Here is a 17477-nt window from a genome sequence, read left to right on the forward strand (position 1 = left end):
GCACCTCACACACTCAAGGTGCTAACTGAATTTGGGTCACATGGGCCATAGTTTGGGCTTCACCCTCTACACCAACCCACTGCTTACATGCTCCTTATCTTGACATAGCTAAGTCATGTGACACTATTCTGCAACCAAGAATGATTGACAACCAACACACAAGCTAGTATCCTAGTTTCACTGCAGTAAGGACTGGCCACACACAGGATGTGTGCAATTCCAAGACAGACATAGTACTAGCACAGAATGCCATCCAGCTGTGCTGGGCATGCTATATGTTAATGGACATATGATTTATTTATTTAGTTAGTTAGTTGACATTTGGGTTGGTCCAGCTGGGACAGAGACCTTTTTCAGTGGAGAACCGGGAAGAAAAGCTCCACAGTAAATACATACAATTAAGTTGACTTAGTACAAAGGCAATAATACAAAATCTCACATAGTCATATACAATAGAAGGTTTAACATACATGGCAATTAGAATCTACATTTCAGCACAAGTAGGTATAGTACAGAGTACAAGAAATAATATAGATAAAATTTACAAGACAAAGAATAGTGGTTACACTGTAGTTAAAGGTATGTGAGTAAGAGTTTTTAAGCTTAGTCATTTAACTGTTGCAAAGTTGTATACCAGAACAGATTAAACTGGCTGTGAATGGGAGAAGAGGTGGTCAAGAACAAAAAGAAGCTTATAACAGTGTAGGTTAGAGGCAGAGAGGTAGGAAAGTTGGCTTACAGTGTTGAAATGAATAGTGATTAGGAGAAAGGTAGGGTTTCACTGATGTGGTAGAAAGGTAAGAGATAGAATAGCTTAGACTAAGAGATGGGTCAGTCAGGGAGAAGATAGCATCAGTCAGGGGGGAGATACCATAGACATAGTTTATTTTTGCTTAAGTGATTTTTTATTGCCTTTCTGAATTTGGGTTTGGGTCTAATGTGTCAGATGTTTAGTGGTAGTTTATTGCAGTAATCAGCAGGCTAACAGCTATAAAGGTTTTCTCGTATGTTGATCTTGGGTTTGTGAATGGACATGAGATGTTTATCAGAGCTCCGGAGTGTTCTTGCTGCGGTGTAGGAGGAGATGATAGATGTGATGCTGGGGCAGACAGTGGGCTGGTATAGAACAGAATGAATTATCTGAAGCTGGGGAAATTCTAACCAGTTCAGTTTTCTGAGTGCTAAGCAGTGATGAGAGGAGTATGGTAGTTCGACAGAAAATTTAGCTACCTTGTTGTAAGTGAATTCTAGTTTAGAAATGTGTGGCCTATAAACTGGTGAGAATTTGACAGCGGTACAGAAGGGTTGGTAACAGGCAGGCAAGCGATAGAGCTGTTTTAGCTTTACTTGAGAGAAAGTTTTTGTTTCTATAAAGGAGACGAAGTTTTTGATGGGTTTGCTTAATGTTACTTAGAAAATGCAGGCCAAATTTTAGCTGGTTATTAATAATGACTCCTAGTAGTTTGATGTGGCTTTCTACTGTGATGGGTGTGTTATTGTGGGAAGTGATGGTGAAGGATGGTTTCAGGTGGGACATTGTTTTTGGTATGAAGAGTAAGAATTTGGTCTTCTTTGGATTTAATATTAGATAGTTTTGGTTGAACCAGTTTTCACTAGACAAGAAGGAGTCCTATCTTGTAGTATGGGGTTCGAGAAGGGTATCAGCAATGGTGATGACTGTGGAGTCATCTGAATATTGGACTAGTGATGAGTGTGGGGTACAGGTAGATAACTAATTAGCAAAAATTTTAAAAAGCAGTGATCCGAGACTTGACCCTTGGGATACTCCCATCTGTATAGAGAGTTCGGGGGAGATAGCAGAGCTCCATTTAACAGATTGAAAATGGTTGCTGAGGTAACTAGAGAACCAGGAGATAGTGGTGGCAGATAGGTTTAATTGAAAGAGTTTTTCTAACAGTAGGGGGTGGGAGACAGTGTCAAATGCCTTTGAGAGGTCAAGAAATGCCTTTGAGAGGTCAAGAAATGCCTTTGAGAGGTCAAGAAAGAGACAGGGGACTAGTTTATTCTGGTCTCTGGCTTGTGAGGTGATATTTGTGAAGGAGATGAGAGCAGATGGTGTCAAATGCCTCTGAGAGGTCAAGAAATGCCTTTGAGAGGTCAAGAAAGAGACAGGAGACTAGTTTATTCTGGTCTCTGGCTTGTGAGGTGGTATTTGTGAAGGAGATGAGAGCAGTAGAGGTACTATGGCCAGGGCGAAAGCCATGTTGGGTGGGGGTGATTAGGTTCTCTTATGTAAGGTATTGTAGGATTTGTTTGTGTACACATTTCTCCAAGATCTTAGAAAGGGATGATAGAATTACTGGATAGTTCGGTGGAGTTGCCTACTTTATGGGTGGGAAGAGTGTAGAACTTTTTTGATATGGCTGGGACTTTAGCTTCAGTAATAGATTGGTTGATGAGAATAGAGACGGGTAGGGCTAGGGAGTTGGTAGCTAGTTGGAGAAAGAGTGGAGGGAGACCATCTATTGAGGGAGAACCAGGTTTAAGCTTAATGAGCAGTGATTTTATGTATCTGGTGGATACAGTTTTTAAGCAGAAAGCAGAGGAGGTGTTAAAGGGAACAGGAGGGAAGGAGGGTGGGGTGGAGTTAGAGTTTGGATGGTTGATAAGTTTACTGATGGAGTCTATGAAGTAGGAGTTAAAGTTAACAGTTTGGAGGGGAGTGATAGAGGGGCTTGGCTGGGGAGTGGATGGGTTTCCTGGATGAAGGATTTGATTAACTGTAAGCCAGAATTTCTTTGGGTTATGTAGGTGCATTTCGGGGGTTTGAGTAGTAGTTTCCCTTGTTGATAATTGCTTTCTTAGTAAGGTTACAAAGTTGTCTATATTGTTGGAGGTGAATAGGCAGTTTAGTTTTGGTCCAGAGCTTCTAATTTTTGTCCCTTTGAGCCATTACGGAGTGAGTGGAGGGAGTTAGCCAAGGGGATATGGCAGATTTTATTCTGACAATGCGTATGGGGGCAAGGGAGTTGAGTATGTTAAGGAATATATTATTAAATTCCGTGACAGCTTCGTCGAGGCATAGCTGTCTGAGAAAGGACCAGTTGATAGCTGAGAGTTGACTGGTTTACTGGGGTCAAAGTTTTTTAGTTTATGGCATGCTTTGACTTTATGGGATTTTAGTATGTGTGGGCTAAAATGGAGGACTTTGGTTGGACAGTGATCACTGGGGTGTCAGGTAGGGTTTCGGGGAAGTGATATTTTTGGGGATGTGATACTAGGATCCAGTCAAGTATAGTGGATTTAGTGGTATAAGTAGGTATAGATACTAGTTTGGTGAAACCATGTAAGTTAATGGAGGTAGAGGGGGATACCATGGTTGATGTTGACATCTCCCATAATTATGGTCTCATTGTGGAGGTCAGAGGATAGAGAGGAAAGAATAATTTCCAGTACTGTGATGTTGTCACCAAGTAGAATGTAGACTGCAGCAATGTTGAGTGAGATGTGGGGATTAATTTTACAGTTAGCCAGAAGAAGTTCTGCAGGAGAGTGTGGAGGGGAGGGAGACATTAGAGGGGTTAGTGTGAGTTTTTCAGTGTACATGATAGTTACATCTCATCTTTTTTTTATTCAATCTAGCCTTAAGCTGTTATAGCCAGGGGAAGGATGTCTTTATCTAGAATGTGGGGTTTTAGCCAAGTTTTGTTAAGGGGAGTGTTGAGAGCTCCAAGTTTGGAATTCAGCAGTTTTGTTTACTAAGTTTCTCAGGCTAATGGAGTAAAGGGAGATGTGTTTTGGTGGGATATGGGAGAGGGGAGTGATGGTTTGTATGGAGATACCACCAGAGGGTGAGGGTAGACTTGGGCCAGGGTTGGGGTGTATGTCACCTGCGAGTAAAAGGGAGAGGACCATAGGGATTGGTTGAGGCTTAGGGGTATAGGTATACAGTAGAAGATATTTGGGTTTTCCTTTAGGCTGGGTCAGTTTAAATGTGCTAAGTTTTGTGTTAGGAGATAAGGTTTTGGATACAGTGTTGAGTGGTGGGGTTAAGAAGAATGAGGGACTTGAGGGAAGACTGGTGGATAGGTCAAGGTGGGTGAGTGGAAGTTGGGTTTTAGGGGAAAGTTATAAGAGGAGAGGTTGTAAAGGATAGGGTGGAAGTAGCTAGCAGTGCTAGTAGGAGGGAGTGGTGTGACATGGTGAACTGTATGTGAGTGAGGTTCTGATTGTGTGTGTGAAGGAGATGAAAGTAGGAAGGAAGCTGAATGGTTATAGATTAAAAGTAGAAGTAGACAGTGTTAGAATGTGTGCAAGTGAGAATGTGGCTTAATGAGTACAGTTACAGGTGGTAGTAAAGGTGGAGGATGGTGGAGAAGAGGGAGAAAGGAGATAGGAAGAAGTGGAAATGAGGGATGGGACTTTACGGGGTATGGTGTAAAAGGCTAGAGAATAAAGGAAATTATGTCAGGGGTGGGTGGGAATGGGGGTAGGGGAGTGAACCCGAGCATAGCAAGGGCGAACGGAGCGGGTTGGCACAGCAGAACAAGTTAAGTGGGAGGCAAGAAAAAAACAATCAGTAAGTGAAACCATTTTATTTTATTTTTGTTTTGCAGGATAGTATGCTGGTCTGGAGGGCAGGGATTTGAGGGAGAGTGAGAATAGGGAGACTGGAGTGAGTGGAGTTGAGGCGCCTAGGCTTTAAAGGACAGTGGTCAGAGAAGGCAGGGTAAAGGAGTCACGGGAAAGGTGTGGAAGAGGGCTACAAGTGAGAACAGGTATCTTGTGCATTTACACTGCCATCTAGTGGGCAAAGTAAGGGAATGCAAGTATAACCAGTAAATAAGTAGTCCAGATACAGGGAGGGAGAGAAAAGGGGGGAGATGTACGCCCTCGGGAGCCCTACTGCACATGTGCAGGCCCAGCTGAGTCTGATATATGGACTATTTATCTAAATGCAGCAATGACCTTATTTCTGTGCAAAAATAAAAATTAAAACACACACAGCAAAGTCTAACTGGATTAAAGGCTACAGTAACTTCAATAGTATATACGTTGCTGAAATAGGGACAATTCAGTCCCGTTTAATGGCCTGGAGATAGTTTCAGAGGTGGTGATTAAAAAAGAATGGTCAGTTTATTCAGGCCAGTGGGTAGAGGAGTATCAACTTGTTCCTGATCTTTGGTGGCTGAAAAAAAGTAAAAAAGAATGGTCAGTTTATTCAGGCCAGTGGGTAGAGGAGCATCAACTTGTTCCTGATCTTTGGTGGCTGAAAAAAAGAAAAAAGACAATTGCAGGTAAGCCTGAGGGCTCTGTGAGTAAGCAGTACTTTTTAGTTTGAGATGTTGAGATGCAGTAATAAGTGGCTGTTATGCTACACAGAAATTAAGTACAGTAAGTATGTAGTTCAGCAGTTGGTAACAGAGGAGAACAGGGAGAGAAGTTAAGATATGACAGGGGAAGGTTGTTAGTGTACTTGATTATAAGAGCACAAACTATGGTTGCCAGAGGAGAATCAGGAGAGAATGGTAAATGAGATAAAGTGGATTTAGATTAAAGGATAAAGAGGGTAGTAGAACATGAGAAACGCAGGATTATAAAGGCCTGAACAGTGCAGCAGCTGACAGTACAGCGGATGCAATATAAAGTTGCATTCGTTGGTTCAGCAATGTCGGGATGGGAGAGTGATATATATGAGAAAGGTACAGCGGGAGGGTTAAGAGGGTGGAAGAGAAGGGAATAGTGGAAAAAGAGCAGTTTGCAGCAGTAGGAGTAGGAAGAGAAATACTTTACATAACAGCCAGTTCTAGGATGTGAGCCCTAACAGCACTGATCAAAAAGCCATTACAAGTTACTGATAAACAGAAGATCACAAATGCAATTTAACACAGTTTTCAACCACAGTTCAGAAACATGCAAAACCCACTCGTAAACTCCTACATGTCGTAGTTAGCAGCACTTGGAATATATACACAGAATATGTAAATAGCAGAAGTAAGATTGACATTCTAGTGCACAGCTCTTTACACAGTTCTAGATATCTGCGAATAACAGCAGTAGTTTGTCTAGTTTGAAATATTTACAACTCTAGATAGTAGATAGAGTTTACTCATTGCAGTAGATTGGTAAGCTGGGTAAAGGTAAATTCTTACCAGGGAGCACGCATACCAAGGGCAGGAGACCATCCGATAAGGGAGAAAGCTACTCAAATTTAAAAATGGTACCTTAGGTTGACTAGGGTCTATTAGTAACCTTCTAAGGGGGGATGGAAGGGGAGGGGTAAGAGACAGGATCAGGAAAGGTGTGGGAGGGGAGCTGTGTAACTGTAGGGACTGGCCCAGCAGAACAAGGTAAGTGGGAGGCAGTAAAAAAAACAATCAGTAAATGAAACAGTTTTATTTTCTTTTGGTTTTGCAAGACAATAAGCTGGTATGGGGGTGGAGATTTGAGGGAGAGTGAGAATAAGGAGATTAGAGCAAGGGGAGTTGAGCCACCTAGGCCCTAAAGAGCAGTGGTCAGAGCAGGCAGGGTAAAGGAGTCACGAGAAAGGTGTGGAAGTGGGCTACAAGTGAGAGGTATCTTGTGCATTTACACTGCCATCTATTGGGCGAAGTGAGGGAATGCAAGTAAAGGAGGAGTCTAGATATGGGGAGGGAGAGAAAAGGGGGATATGAATGCCCTCAGGAGCCCTACTGGGTGTGTGCAGGCCCAGATGAGTCCAATGTACGGACTGTTTATCTAAATGCAGCAGTGACCTTATTTCTGTGCAAAAATAAAAATTGAAATGCACACAGCAAAGTCTAACTGGAATAAAGGCTACAGTAACCTCAATAGCACATACATTGCTGAGATAGGGAGATTTCAGTCCCATTTAATGGCCTGGATAGAGCCTGGAATGGTTCCCAAGTTTCAGAGGTGGTGATTAAAAAAGAATGGTCAGTTTATTCAGGCTGGTGAGTAGGAGGGAGCGTCAACTCGTTCCTGATCTTTGGTGGGTTGGTGAGATAGGAAGGATTCAGTCCTGTTTAATGGCCTGGATGGAGTCTGGAATGGTTCCCAAATTTCAGAGATGGTGATTAAAAAAGAATGGTCAGTTTATTCAGACCGGTGGGTAGGGGGAGTGTCAACTCGTTCAAGATCTTTGGTGGGTTGCTGAGATAGGGAGGATTCAGTCCAATTTAATCACCTGTGTGATGCCCCTGCACTGGCCCAATAATCAAGGAGCCTCAATCCTCACCACTAACACCAGTGAGGGGACGTGCACATTGGGAGGATGACAAATACACACACATTAAAGTACAATTTCCTTTAAGAGCACACAGAGATCATAGTCAGCCTGTGGCTGGTTTTTCATGCTCTCTCTCCAGATCCCCACTAAGACTACCCACTGGCACAGCTATAGGGTTAAGATCTCAGCCGAATGGTCAAGCCAAAACCTCCAGCACCCTCTCTGTCCAACCAGTGCTTCATGTCCCTGCCCAAGTAGCTGACACGCACTCACTTTGAGATTTAATTTATATACAAACACACAGACACTCCTGGGGAAGGCTGGCACAGGTTCAATAGCTATGCCCCCTTCTGTCAGACTGAAAGGTAGTACCAGCTACCACCAACCACCCTTACTAATGCCCTTCCCAAAGGGTAATAAATTCTGCTGTGTAATGTTACTGTTATCCAAATGGTAAGTGTGACCAACAGCAAGGCTATTTAAGAGTGGCCTGTACAGTGTTACCAAATACATATGCAAATAAGCTAACAGCTTAAATATCTCTAAACAAACCAACCACAATTAAAAGGTTTAAATATATTTAATAATAAATAATAAAAGGGCAAGACAATACTCAATAACTTAACACAGTGACAACAATGTTCAAAATCACAGGAAATACTTTAAAACAACATTGCAGGACAGTCTCACATAAATACAGAAAACATCTAAACTAATCTTGCTATATTCCTATCTATCTCTAAGAGAAATACTATACCTAAATCTTACTTACAGAGGCAGGCAAATGCAAGTGCTGAATGACTGTTTCTAGGGCCAAAGACAAATACAAAAATGCACAGACTTTCTCTCGACAGAGAGTTCTTAAATTACTATCAAACATTTCTGCTGGGTTATCGCAGATTACATCATTCTTGTCACCTCTGCCTTTAGTTCCCAAGCTAAAAGGAACTTAAATATAACACCTCTGTGTTAAAAATACTTATCTGATCAGACGTTTTGCCTAAAACTGGAAGTCATAAAACTGTTAAACACTTTTACCTTGGAAACCTGTAATTATTTCTGTTTCTAGACAATAGAAAGAATTTCTAGCTGCAGACATTCTGTCTCCAAGCTGAAACTGAGAGATACCACAGTTGTTAACAAATTCAATTTATTTTCTTAGAGTTTTGCAAGTTAATTCTGTATGTTCCAGCTTCTTACTATCAAAATATGCATTTGCACAGGCATATAGTTCATATACATTTCTGTTCTTTCCAGTAGGGTACACTGTGGTTACATTCTTGAAGCTCAGTACATAACATACAGTTTTCTTATATTTGTAAGACAAGAATACAAACCATATTACTATTCACCAGTAACATACAATTATTTACAAAATTCCAGTTAGCTGGTATGGCGGGCTTCACACCCTGGTTGGAGCATGGAATAGTTCCCAAGTTTCAGAGGTGGTGATTAAAAAATAATGGTCAGTTTATTCAGACTGGTGAGTAGGGGGAGCATTAACTCGTTCCCGATCTTTGGTGGGTTGTTGAGACAGGGAGGATTCAGTCCCGTTCAGTGGCCTGGATGGAGCCTGGAATGGTTCCCAAGTTTAAGATGGTAATGAGCAACAATATTAAAATGAGCAGTGCTGTGTATGCTAATGAGGCAAATCATAAATGCCAAGAAATGGACCTGCAACAATCATGTTACTGAACACAGACAAATTTTCATGTTCATGTAAAATAACTGAAACAAATGCTAGGGGTTACCATCACATTAGTTAATGTGTTCCTGCATGAAGTTATTATTGGTACTATTAGCCACAACGAGTGCCACAGCAACCTCAATGGTACCATGTCATCACACCAATAATTTCACACACTCCATGACATTGACACTGAGGACAGGGACATAATGCAAAATACTGTGGACATGGCTTAGCTTCATCTGCAGCCCCATGGGATTCATGGAGTAGCTTTCGCAGTGGATGCCAAGGAATGTGTGGCTTTATGTGTACTAGTTACAGAAACATTTTAGCAACCTTCTAGGGATTTTGAGGCAGTATCTCAGGCATTTGTCTCAAACATAAGGTGAGTATATGTGGTTTTCATACATCATGGAGGAGAGAGCAAACACCTTGAATGAATTCTACAATATAGCCCATTACCCAGAGGTAGTGGGTGCCATAGACGGCACCCACATTGAAATAAAGACCTCTTCTGGGGGATCAGAAAGGAAGTACATACGCCACAAAGGGTATCAGTTCAATAAGTGCCAGGTGGTCTGTAATGCACAGGACATCATCTACAATGTATCTGCAAGCCACCCAAGAAGTCAAAGCTTCTACATATGGCACACCCGTGACACCTATCAATTAATTGCGAGAGCTGATTTCTCCCAGGGGACATCTTATTGGTGAGGACAGACATGCCCTGTTGCCATGGGTGATGACACTGATCAGAAACTCATGGAATGAAGCAGATCAGGGGTACAGCTACACCCAACTCAAACAAGTGTCATTGTGAATCATGTGGTTTGCTTGCTGAATGCATACTTTTGCTGTCTGGATTCATCAAGTGGTGCCCTCAATATGATCCTAGCATGTGTGTCAGTATATGCAGTGTTACACAATATCATACTTAGGAGACAGTTACAGCAGGGTGGGGGCAGCTGCAGAAAGGGCAATACGCAGCACATCATACAATGGAGGCTGAGCTAGATGAGGAGCCAGCAGCAGGGGATGACCATGCTAGATGGCAGCAGGTGCAGTATGACATTGCACTGCCAAACAGGTAACAGCTTACACATAGGTTTGTCCAGCAGTACAGTACGTGCTGTTTGAAAATACACCGAAAATGGTAAACTACATGCTACAATTCTTAGCATCTTTTGAAAAACAAAAGTCTTCAATTAGTTAGCCCTAGCCTATTGTGGTACCCACCCAACAAAAATTACTTCAACTCAGAATCCCCCATTATTTGAAACAAACTCAATTTGTAAAAAAAAGTAATTATGAATGTTTTAGATATTCAGGATGTTGCCTCTAATTTCATTAACATAATTGTGTGGAGTCTGCATGTCCTCCCCTCGGTCGAGTGGCGTTCGAAAGACATGCGTGAATGGGCGTGCCTTCGTTGAAGGTTGGGCATCGGGCTGGCACCTCGGCACCATAAAAATCGACTGCCAATCATTGGCGGACCGGAGTTCCGCTGTGGCGACCCCTAACCGGGAAAAGCCGAAAGAAAAACAACATTAAATTGCTATAACATATATCTATCTATATTTCACCTATCTATGTTTAGCTGCTGTGTCATTTTTACTTATGTGTCTATAAGGTACACTGCTGTAACTTAATTGTTTATCTGTGTATTTTATAGCTTTCTGTACAATAACATTTACATATCTTGTTACACTGTCTGTTGTTTTTTGCGTATCCCTAAACTTTTACTTGCATTACTGTTGTACTTGCCTTGTGGCCTGGGTCACTGTTTAAACTGGTTATGAACCAGTCCTCGTACCCAGTTAACAAATGATAAGAACAGCTGCTATTCACCACATTTTAAGAAAGAAACAGATACAAAGTGGACACTGGGTCTTATAGTAAACCAAGCAACATAGTGACAGCTAAACATACCACTCACAGATTAAATTAATATTACTTTTTATTACAATGCTATTTTCAGTATCATTACTCTCAATGTTAAAAGAAATATCAGAATTTTGACACAGAGAAGTATTAGGAAACACTTAGATAAACCTCTTACCTATTTTGTTGGTATCAATTTCTCCCACAGATGAGTAAAATCAACCTTGTAATCCCAGCACAAATCAAAATTTCAGGTTAAACCCTTGACAGAACACTAGCAATTTTAAATCCCATAATTTGAAGAAACTCCGATGGATATCACAGTATGAATACTCATATTACTCAGAGCTAGTACCAGAAAGGTACCAAGATAAAATACTTGCTCATCGATAGGTACTGAGGTTCTTGTTCCACAGTGATTGAACTGGTGCGGTTTCATAAAAAACGTCTAACGTAATTAGCATCCATGCAATTACAGTGCTAAATAAATCCTAACTCTTTTATCGTTTACGGAATGTTGTACTTACAAAATAAAGGTTATATAGTACAGATTACGTAAACATCCAGATAAGTAGAACAGTAAGAATTACACGTGTACAGTACAGACATGACTACACATATACAGATAGGGGCAGCCTGCTACAAAGTATTATCATCAGTCAATATATTCAAGGCGCCTTTGGTTTAGCTATTCTTCTGGTCTGTCTTCATAAGACTGAAGCCATTTTTTGAATAACTGTGATTGGACTCTGGTCTCTGCGGAAACACCTGCCAAAAACTTCATTATGTTGCCCACGTTTAGAGTTTTGGCGGCCTGTATATCGCACCCTGATTGGACGAGGAACATTTTCCCCCAGGATGTTAATCTATCTATTGGTAATGCCCTCTCAAAAACAAATCGCCGTAGAGCTCGGACTGAAGAAAACTAAAGTCCGCTGTTAATTTATGCTGGCTAAACAGTGCTTTTGTTGTTTAGCCAGTGTAAAATAAAAAGAAGAAAAAAATTAAAATAAAAAAGCCCGCACGTGTGTGTTTATGTCTGTGTGTGACAGTGTATGAGTAAGAGAGAGAACGAGTTATTATTTTACACTTGCTAGGCAGCGGTTTTGCTGTTCAGCGAGTGTAAATCAATAAAACAGGAAAAATGTATGTGTGTTTATGTCGAACCTCTTAGGTTCATACTAGGCTATCTGCCCTAGGGCATTTATAAGCCTAGCCAGAGTGTGGTTGGCTTTCGCCACACATTTTAAATTAATTTTGCTATGCCCTTTTTCGTGGTTTATGCCCTTTTTCGGTGGACAAAGCCGTGAAAAAAGTACCAGTTTTTTCATGGCTTTGTCCAGATTTATTACCCTAAGAGGTCTGTGGTACAAATAGGGACAAATTTCAAATATTGCTCTTACAAACTTAGAAAACTGATAGAATAACAGGTTTTGCACTAGTATGAAGTTTAAAACTCAAATGTCTGTTATTATTTTATAACTTCAATCTTTAATGATTTGCCAGAAAGCCACAATTTTTTGAAAAACGGACATAAATATAAGGCAAAAATATGGACATTCTTCGAAAATCTGTACAGTTGAGAGGTATTAGATGTCTGTGTGTGTGTGTGTGTGTGTGTGTGTGTGTGTGTGTGTGTGAAAGCAATCGAGCGAGCCCATGGCAGCATCAACTAAGAGGTTTCATCTCGACCTCTTAGCACAACAAATCTGACAGCCACAAATAAAGGGGGAATAAAGTACCAAATATACGGGCGGATTTTTAAATATTGTTCTTATAAACTTAGAAAATTTGCTAGAATAACAGGGTTTCAATTAGCATATATTTTCTGAAGGAGATGAAGACTCATATGCCTGCAATCATTTAATTAATTCAATCCCCAGTGATTTATAGGTTCATACTAGGCTATCTGCCCTAGGGCATTTATAAGCCTAGCCAGAGTGTGTTTGGCTTTCGCCACCCATTTTAAATTAATTTTGCTATGCCTTTTTTTGAGGTTAGTATACTGTGCCTCTGTCTAACAGTGACACAGAAGTGATAGCCGGGGTAAACCTACGATCTCCCATCCACTCATCAAGATTCCTCTTGAAGAGAGTCAATGTGGGACTCTGCCTAACCTGGACTGGGATTTTATTCCAGAGTGAAGGGAGCCTCTGGGTTATGAATCTGTCCCTCCAGCATGTTCTATTGATTTCACTGCTGAGGTTCAAGTCTCTCGAGCGCGTAGCTCGATGGGATTTGGATTTTCTGAGGTACAGCATGTCCATTAATTCTGGGTTGGACATGGCTTTATACGTCAGGCACAGATCGCCTCTGAGCAGGCGGTATGCCACTGAGTAGAGCTGGAGTTTCTTTAACCGGGCAGCATATGGCATCTGTTTGAGCCCTTTGATCCTCTTGGTGAGGTACTTTTGGGGTCTTTCCAGTTGCTGCAGGTGTCTGGTAAGGTACATCCCAAAAGGGGCATTGTACTCAATTATGGGCCTGATGAGGGATGAGTAAAGAGGTACGATGACCTCCCCTGATCTAGATGTGAATCCCTTCATGATTAGGTCGGCTATATAAAATGTTTTTCTAACTACTTTGGCCACGTGGTTGTCAAATGAGAGATTGCTATCAACTTGGGTCCCCAGGTCCCTAATGACTTCCTCTGTACTTAATGGATTACCACCTATGTGGCAATTTGTGGGCACTTTGTTTTTGCCAAAGGGGATGACTATACACTTTTTGGCGTTTAGCTTGAGGCCATGGCTCTGGCACCAGTTGTCTGTTTCTATGAGGCCCTTTTGGAGGATGCTTGTGTCGGCTGGAGAGTTGATTATGGCGCCCAGTTTGCAGTCATCTGCGAACTTGGTCAGCCACAGTCCTTCCGTGTTGGCCTGTACCGAGAAATATATACCGAACAAGAGAGGTCCCAGGACTGAACCTTGTGGGACGCCACTTGTAACTGGTTTGGAGTCTGACATGGCTCCAGCAATTCTAACCATGTGGGTTCTGTCCTTGAGCCAGTTTGCAACCCATCTAGTGACATAGGGGTTTATATTTAAGCTGGTGAGCTTATCTATAATGCCCGAGTGGGGTATTGTATCGAAGGTTTTGCGAGGTCCAGGTAGGCTGTGTGGACCACCTTCCCCTCGTCAATGGCCTTGGTGACTGTTTCAAAGAAATCGACCAGGTTTAAGAGGCAGGATCTGCCCTTAACAAAGCCAAACTGGGTAGGATCCAGTGTCTGTAGGTGCCCAATATCTTTATTTATGAGGTCCATGATGATCCTTTCCATAGCTTTGCAGACCAAGCTAGTCAGGCTTATGGGGCGATAGTTTCCAGGATCCGTTGAGGCACCACCTTTGTGGAGAGGGACCACTGTTGCTGTCGCCACTCTTTGGGTACATATCCTGTAGTAAGGCTAAGATTGAACAGTAGTTTCATGTTTGGGTTTAGCTCTTCTTGGAGTTCATGTAGGACGCAGCCCGGGACACCATCTGGTCCCATTGATGCTGTGTTTTTTGCTTTGGAGAGGGCGGCTCTTACCTGAGCATCTGAGATGTCAGGGGGGCAGCACTCTGTTGGGATAGATATTTGCCCTTTTGGTGGGGAGAAGTTTGCACTGAACCTGTCAGCTAGGATGTTGGCAATGTCTGTGGGCTCGGTGTATTTTTTGTCATTTTGGACTAATTCTGAGCATATCTGGCAATTCCCACCCAGGTTCCTAACATAACTAAAGAAAGCCTTGTGATTATCCTTAGTGTCCTGTGCAATTTTTCTCTCGAAGCTGGCCTTAGACGATTTTATGAGTGCCTGTAGTTTTTTGCTAATACTGATCAGAGATGCCTTCCCTTTTTGGGATTTTGCTCTATCATGTAGTAGCTTCCTCCTTCTATTGTATAGTTTGTTTATGGCTGGGGTCCACCAGACAGGACGTCTGCCTTTGGAGGATTGGGTCTTGGTTTTATTTGGGATTGCATGATCCATGCATTCCTGAAGGTGTTCATAGAATGTGTTTATAAAGGATTCTGCGGTCTGGGCCGTATTTTCCACAGGCCCGGGGGCTTTGAAGGATTTCGTCTCGGGTTTGAGGCGTGTGAAATTTGCTTTAGAGAAGTTTTTCACTGTGGTTTTCTGGGCAGGGGGTGGGGTCGGGATGTGAATATCCAGTGAGATTAGTTTATGGTCTGATCTTACCAGTGAGGGATACACTTCTGGTCTGGAGCATAGTGTCCCCATGTTGGTGATGATCAGGTCCAGTATGTTTTCCCCTCTTGTGGGAGTGGTAACAAGTTGTTCCATAGCATTTGAGTTTATAAATTCTAAGAACCTTTGGGCTAGGGTGTTGGAGCTAAAGTAATGCTCCCAGTCTATGTTTGGGTAGTTGAAGTCGCCCAATATAATGGTGTTTGGAGAGACCTTCATATTTTCCAGTATTCTCAGGAAGGCCACGTGGGGTTCCTGTGTTTGGGAGGGTGGTCTGTAGCAGGCTATAAACTGGAAGGCAGTTTTACCCACAGTTAGTTGCACATGGATAGTCTCTGATGCTTTGTGCTGTGCCACCAACCTGGAGGTGTGGGTATCTTTGACGAATATTGATACTCCCCCTCCTTTTGTGGTTCGGTCCAAGTTTTGGGGCTGAAAAGCATGGCATGAGGTATAACCTGGTAGTGCTGCGGTGCTCTCGGGAGCCTTGATCCAGGTTTCTGTTACTGCACAGATATCGATGTTCTCCATGCTAAGGAGAGTTTCGAGTGTGTGCATCTTGAGGTTTAGACTTCTGGCGTTGAGTAGCATTACTCTTAGTTTCTTATCCCTTGTGATACCTATGGAGGTGGGTTTGTCTTTTGAGCCTTGCCTAAAAAAGGCACTATGGGGGTAGCAAGAGCCTTTGCCAATATCCGAAAGCCCAGGGTGACAGGTGCAAGCCATCCCTAGCGAAGCATCGTGGCTTGTCGAGCATGTCATCCCAGGCTGACAGGCATTGGATCCCCTTTGAATGACACCAACACTTAAGCCAATTGTTGAAAGTGATCATCTTGTCTTCATATTGTGGCATCATTCTTGGTGAGGGTAAGATGCTACTCAAGGTCAGGGTCATACCGGCCTGGGCTACATGCTCAGAGAGCTCCTCTATGTCTCTTTTCATGTAGTCCAGGGAGGTACGTCTCAGATCATTCACACCAGCATGGACAATGACTGAGTCATATTTGTACTTGCCTTGGAGTGACCTGAGTGCTTGTGTTATGTGGCGGATCCTAGCACCCGACAGGCAGCTCACCGCATTTCACAGAACAATACAATTTTTGGGAGGAACGGACCAACTATATAAGCTAAAACCTGGATAGTCTGCAAAAAATCTGGACACGTGAGAGGTATTAGCACAAGATAACTGGACAAGCCTAAAATAAAGGGGGAACAAACGCTCAAAAATAGAAAGGGATTTTAATTACTGCTCTTATAAAATTACAAACATGCATAAAGGATTTTTGTTAGCATGGATTTTCTGAAGAAAATAAAAGTCTGAAACTCAAATGTATGTCATTATTTAGTAACTTAAATCTCCAATGGCTGCCAACAAACCAAATATTTTAGGAGTAAGGGACCAAAATTAAATACCTGTATATTTTTTATTGTGTTATACTTTGGATGTAAAATGCTTTGTCCATCACTATTAACATACACTACAGCAAGTTTGAAACATTTGGTGGAGGAAATATTTTACATCAAAAATATATAGTAATAAAAAAAATAATAAGTTAGTAAAACACAACAATCACCTTTAGGCAGGCATTATTTCCACAGTAACACACACCCTGGAGGACATTATTGCTTGCATAAACTTTACTTAAAAGGTGACAGGTGATGTACAGTTACTTAATGAAATCTAAATTGAGACCCTTTTTATGGTTTTGTAGACATTTAAGCCTTGGGGAGGTTTCATGATCTAATCAGTGTATTGACAGAAAGTTAAAATTAGCAGCATAGTGTCATATCAGTTAATTTTGCTGCACTTCTTGTGCTTACACTATGCGTTTGTACCTAGTTCCTGATGATAAACAACTATAATAATTTGAACTATGCCCTTTTTCTTTTCCATTTGTATCTCATATCCCTTAATATAAATTATTGTTTCCTTATTCATTATATTACTTTAAACAGTCTGTGTAAAGTACTGCCTCTGTTAGGTAAATAGTAAATAGGCAGAAGAAAGAAAACTGCATAACAGAATCTAATTTGGGATGCCCCCACCAAACTGACACATATGCAGATACCTTTTCCAAAACTGCATGCAAGCCATGTTATATTTTATGAATGACATTATTTCTCATAGTAGAACATCAACTGCAAGCCAAATAAAAGGTTTAGGGCTTGAACATTGCTTCTTTCCACTAAATTTTCAGCCCATTTGCTCCTGTATAAATCTAATTTGACTGCTTAAAACATCAATAAACTCAGCCTAAATCTGCTATCCTTCAAATACATTGAGACATGAGATTTTGTAGTGCAGTCTCTACCCTTAATCAATATAAATTGTTTTCCGTGTATTAGAAAAACTAAGATTCACAGTTACAGAATTGTCATTGTTTATGGTTTCATGAGATATTAGGGTGCTCAGTTACAGTACTATACCTTTTTTAGCAACATGTAAAGCAAAGCGAGAAATAAATTTGTTACACCAAACTATATGGATATTTTTTATTTTAGGCCACAACTGCAGTGTAAAAATAGGGA

The sequence above is a fragment of the Protopterus annectens genome, chromosome 17.part0 (genome assembly GCF_019279795.1).
Source record: "Protopterus annectens isolate FY-2018-M chromosome 17.part0, PAN1.0, whole genome shotgun sequence".
Classification (NCBI taxonomy): Eukaryota; Metazoa; Chordata; order Ceratodontiformes; family Protopteridae; genus Protopterus; species Protopterus annectens.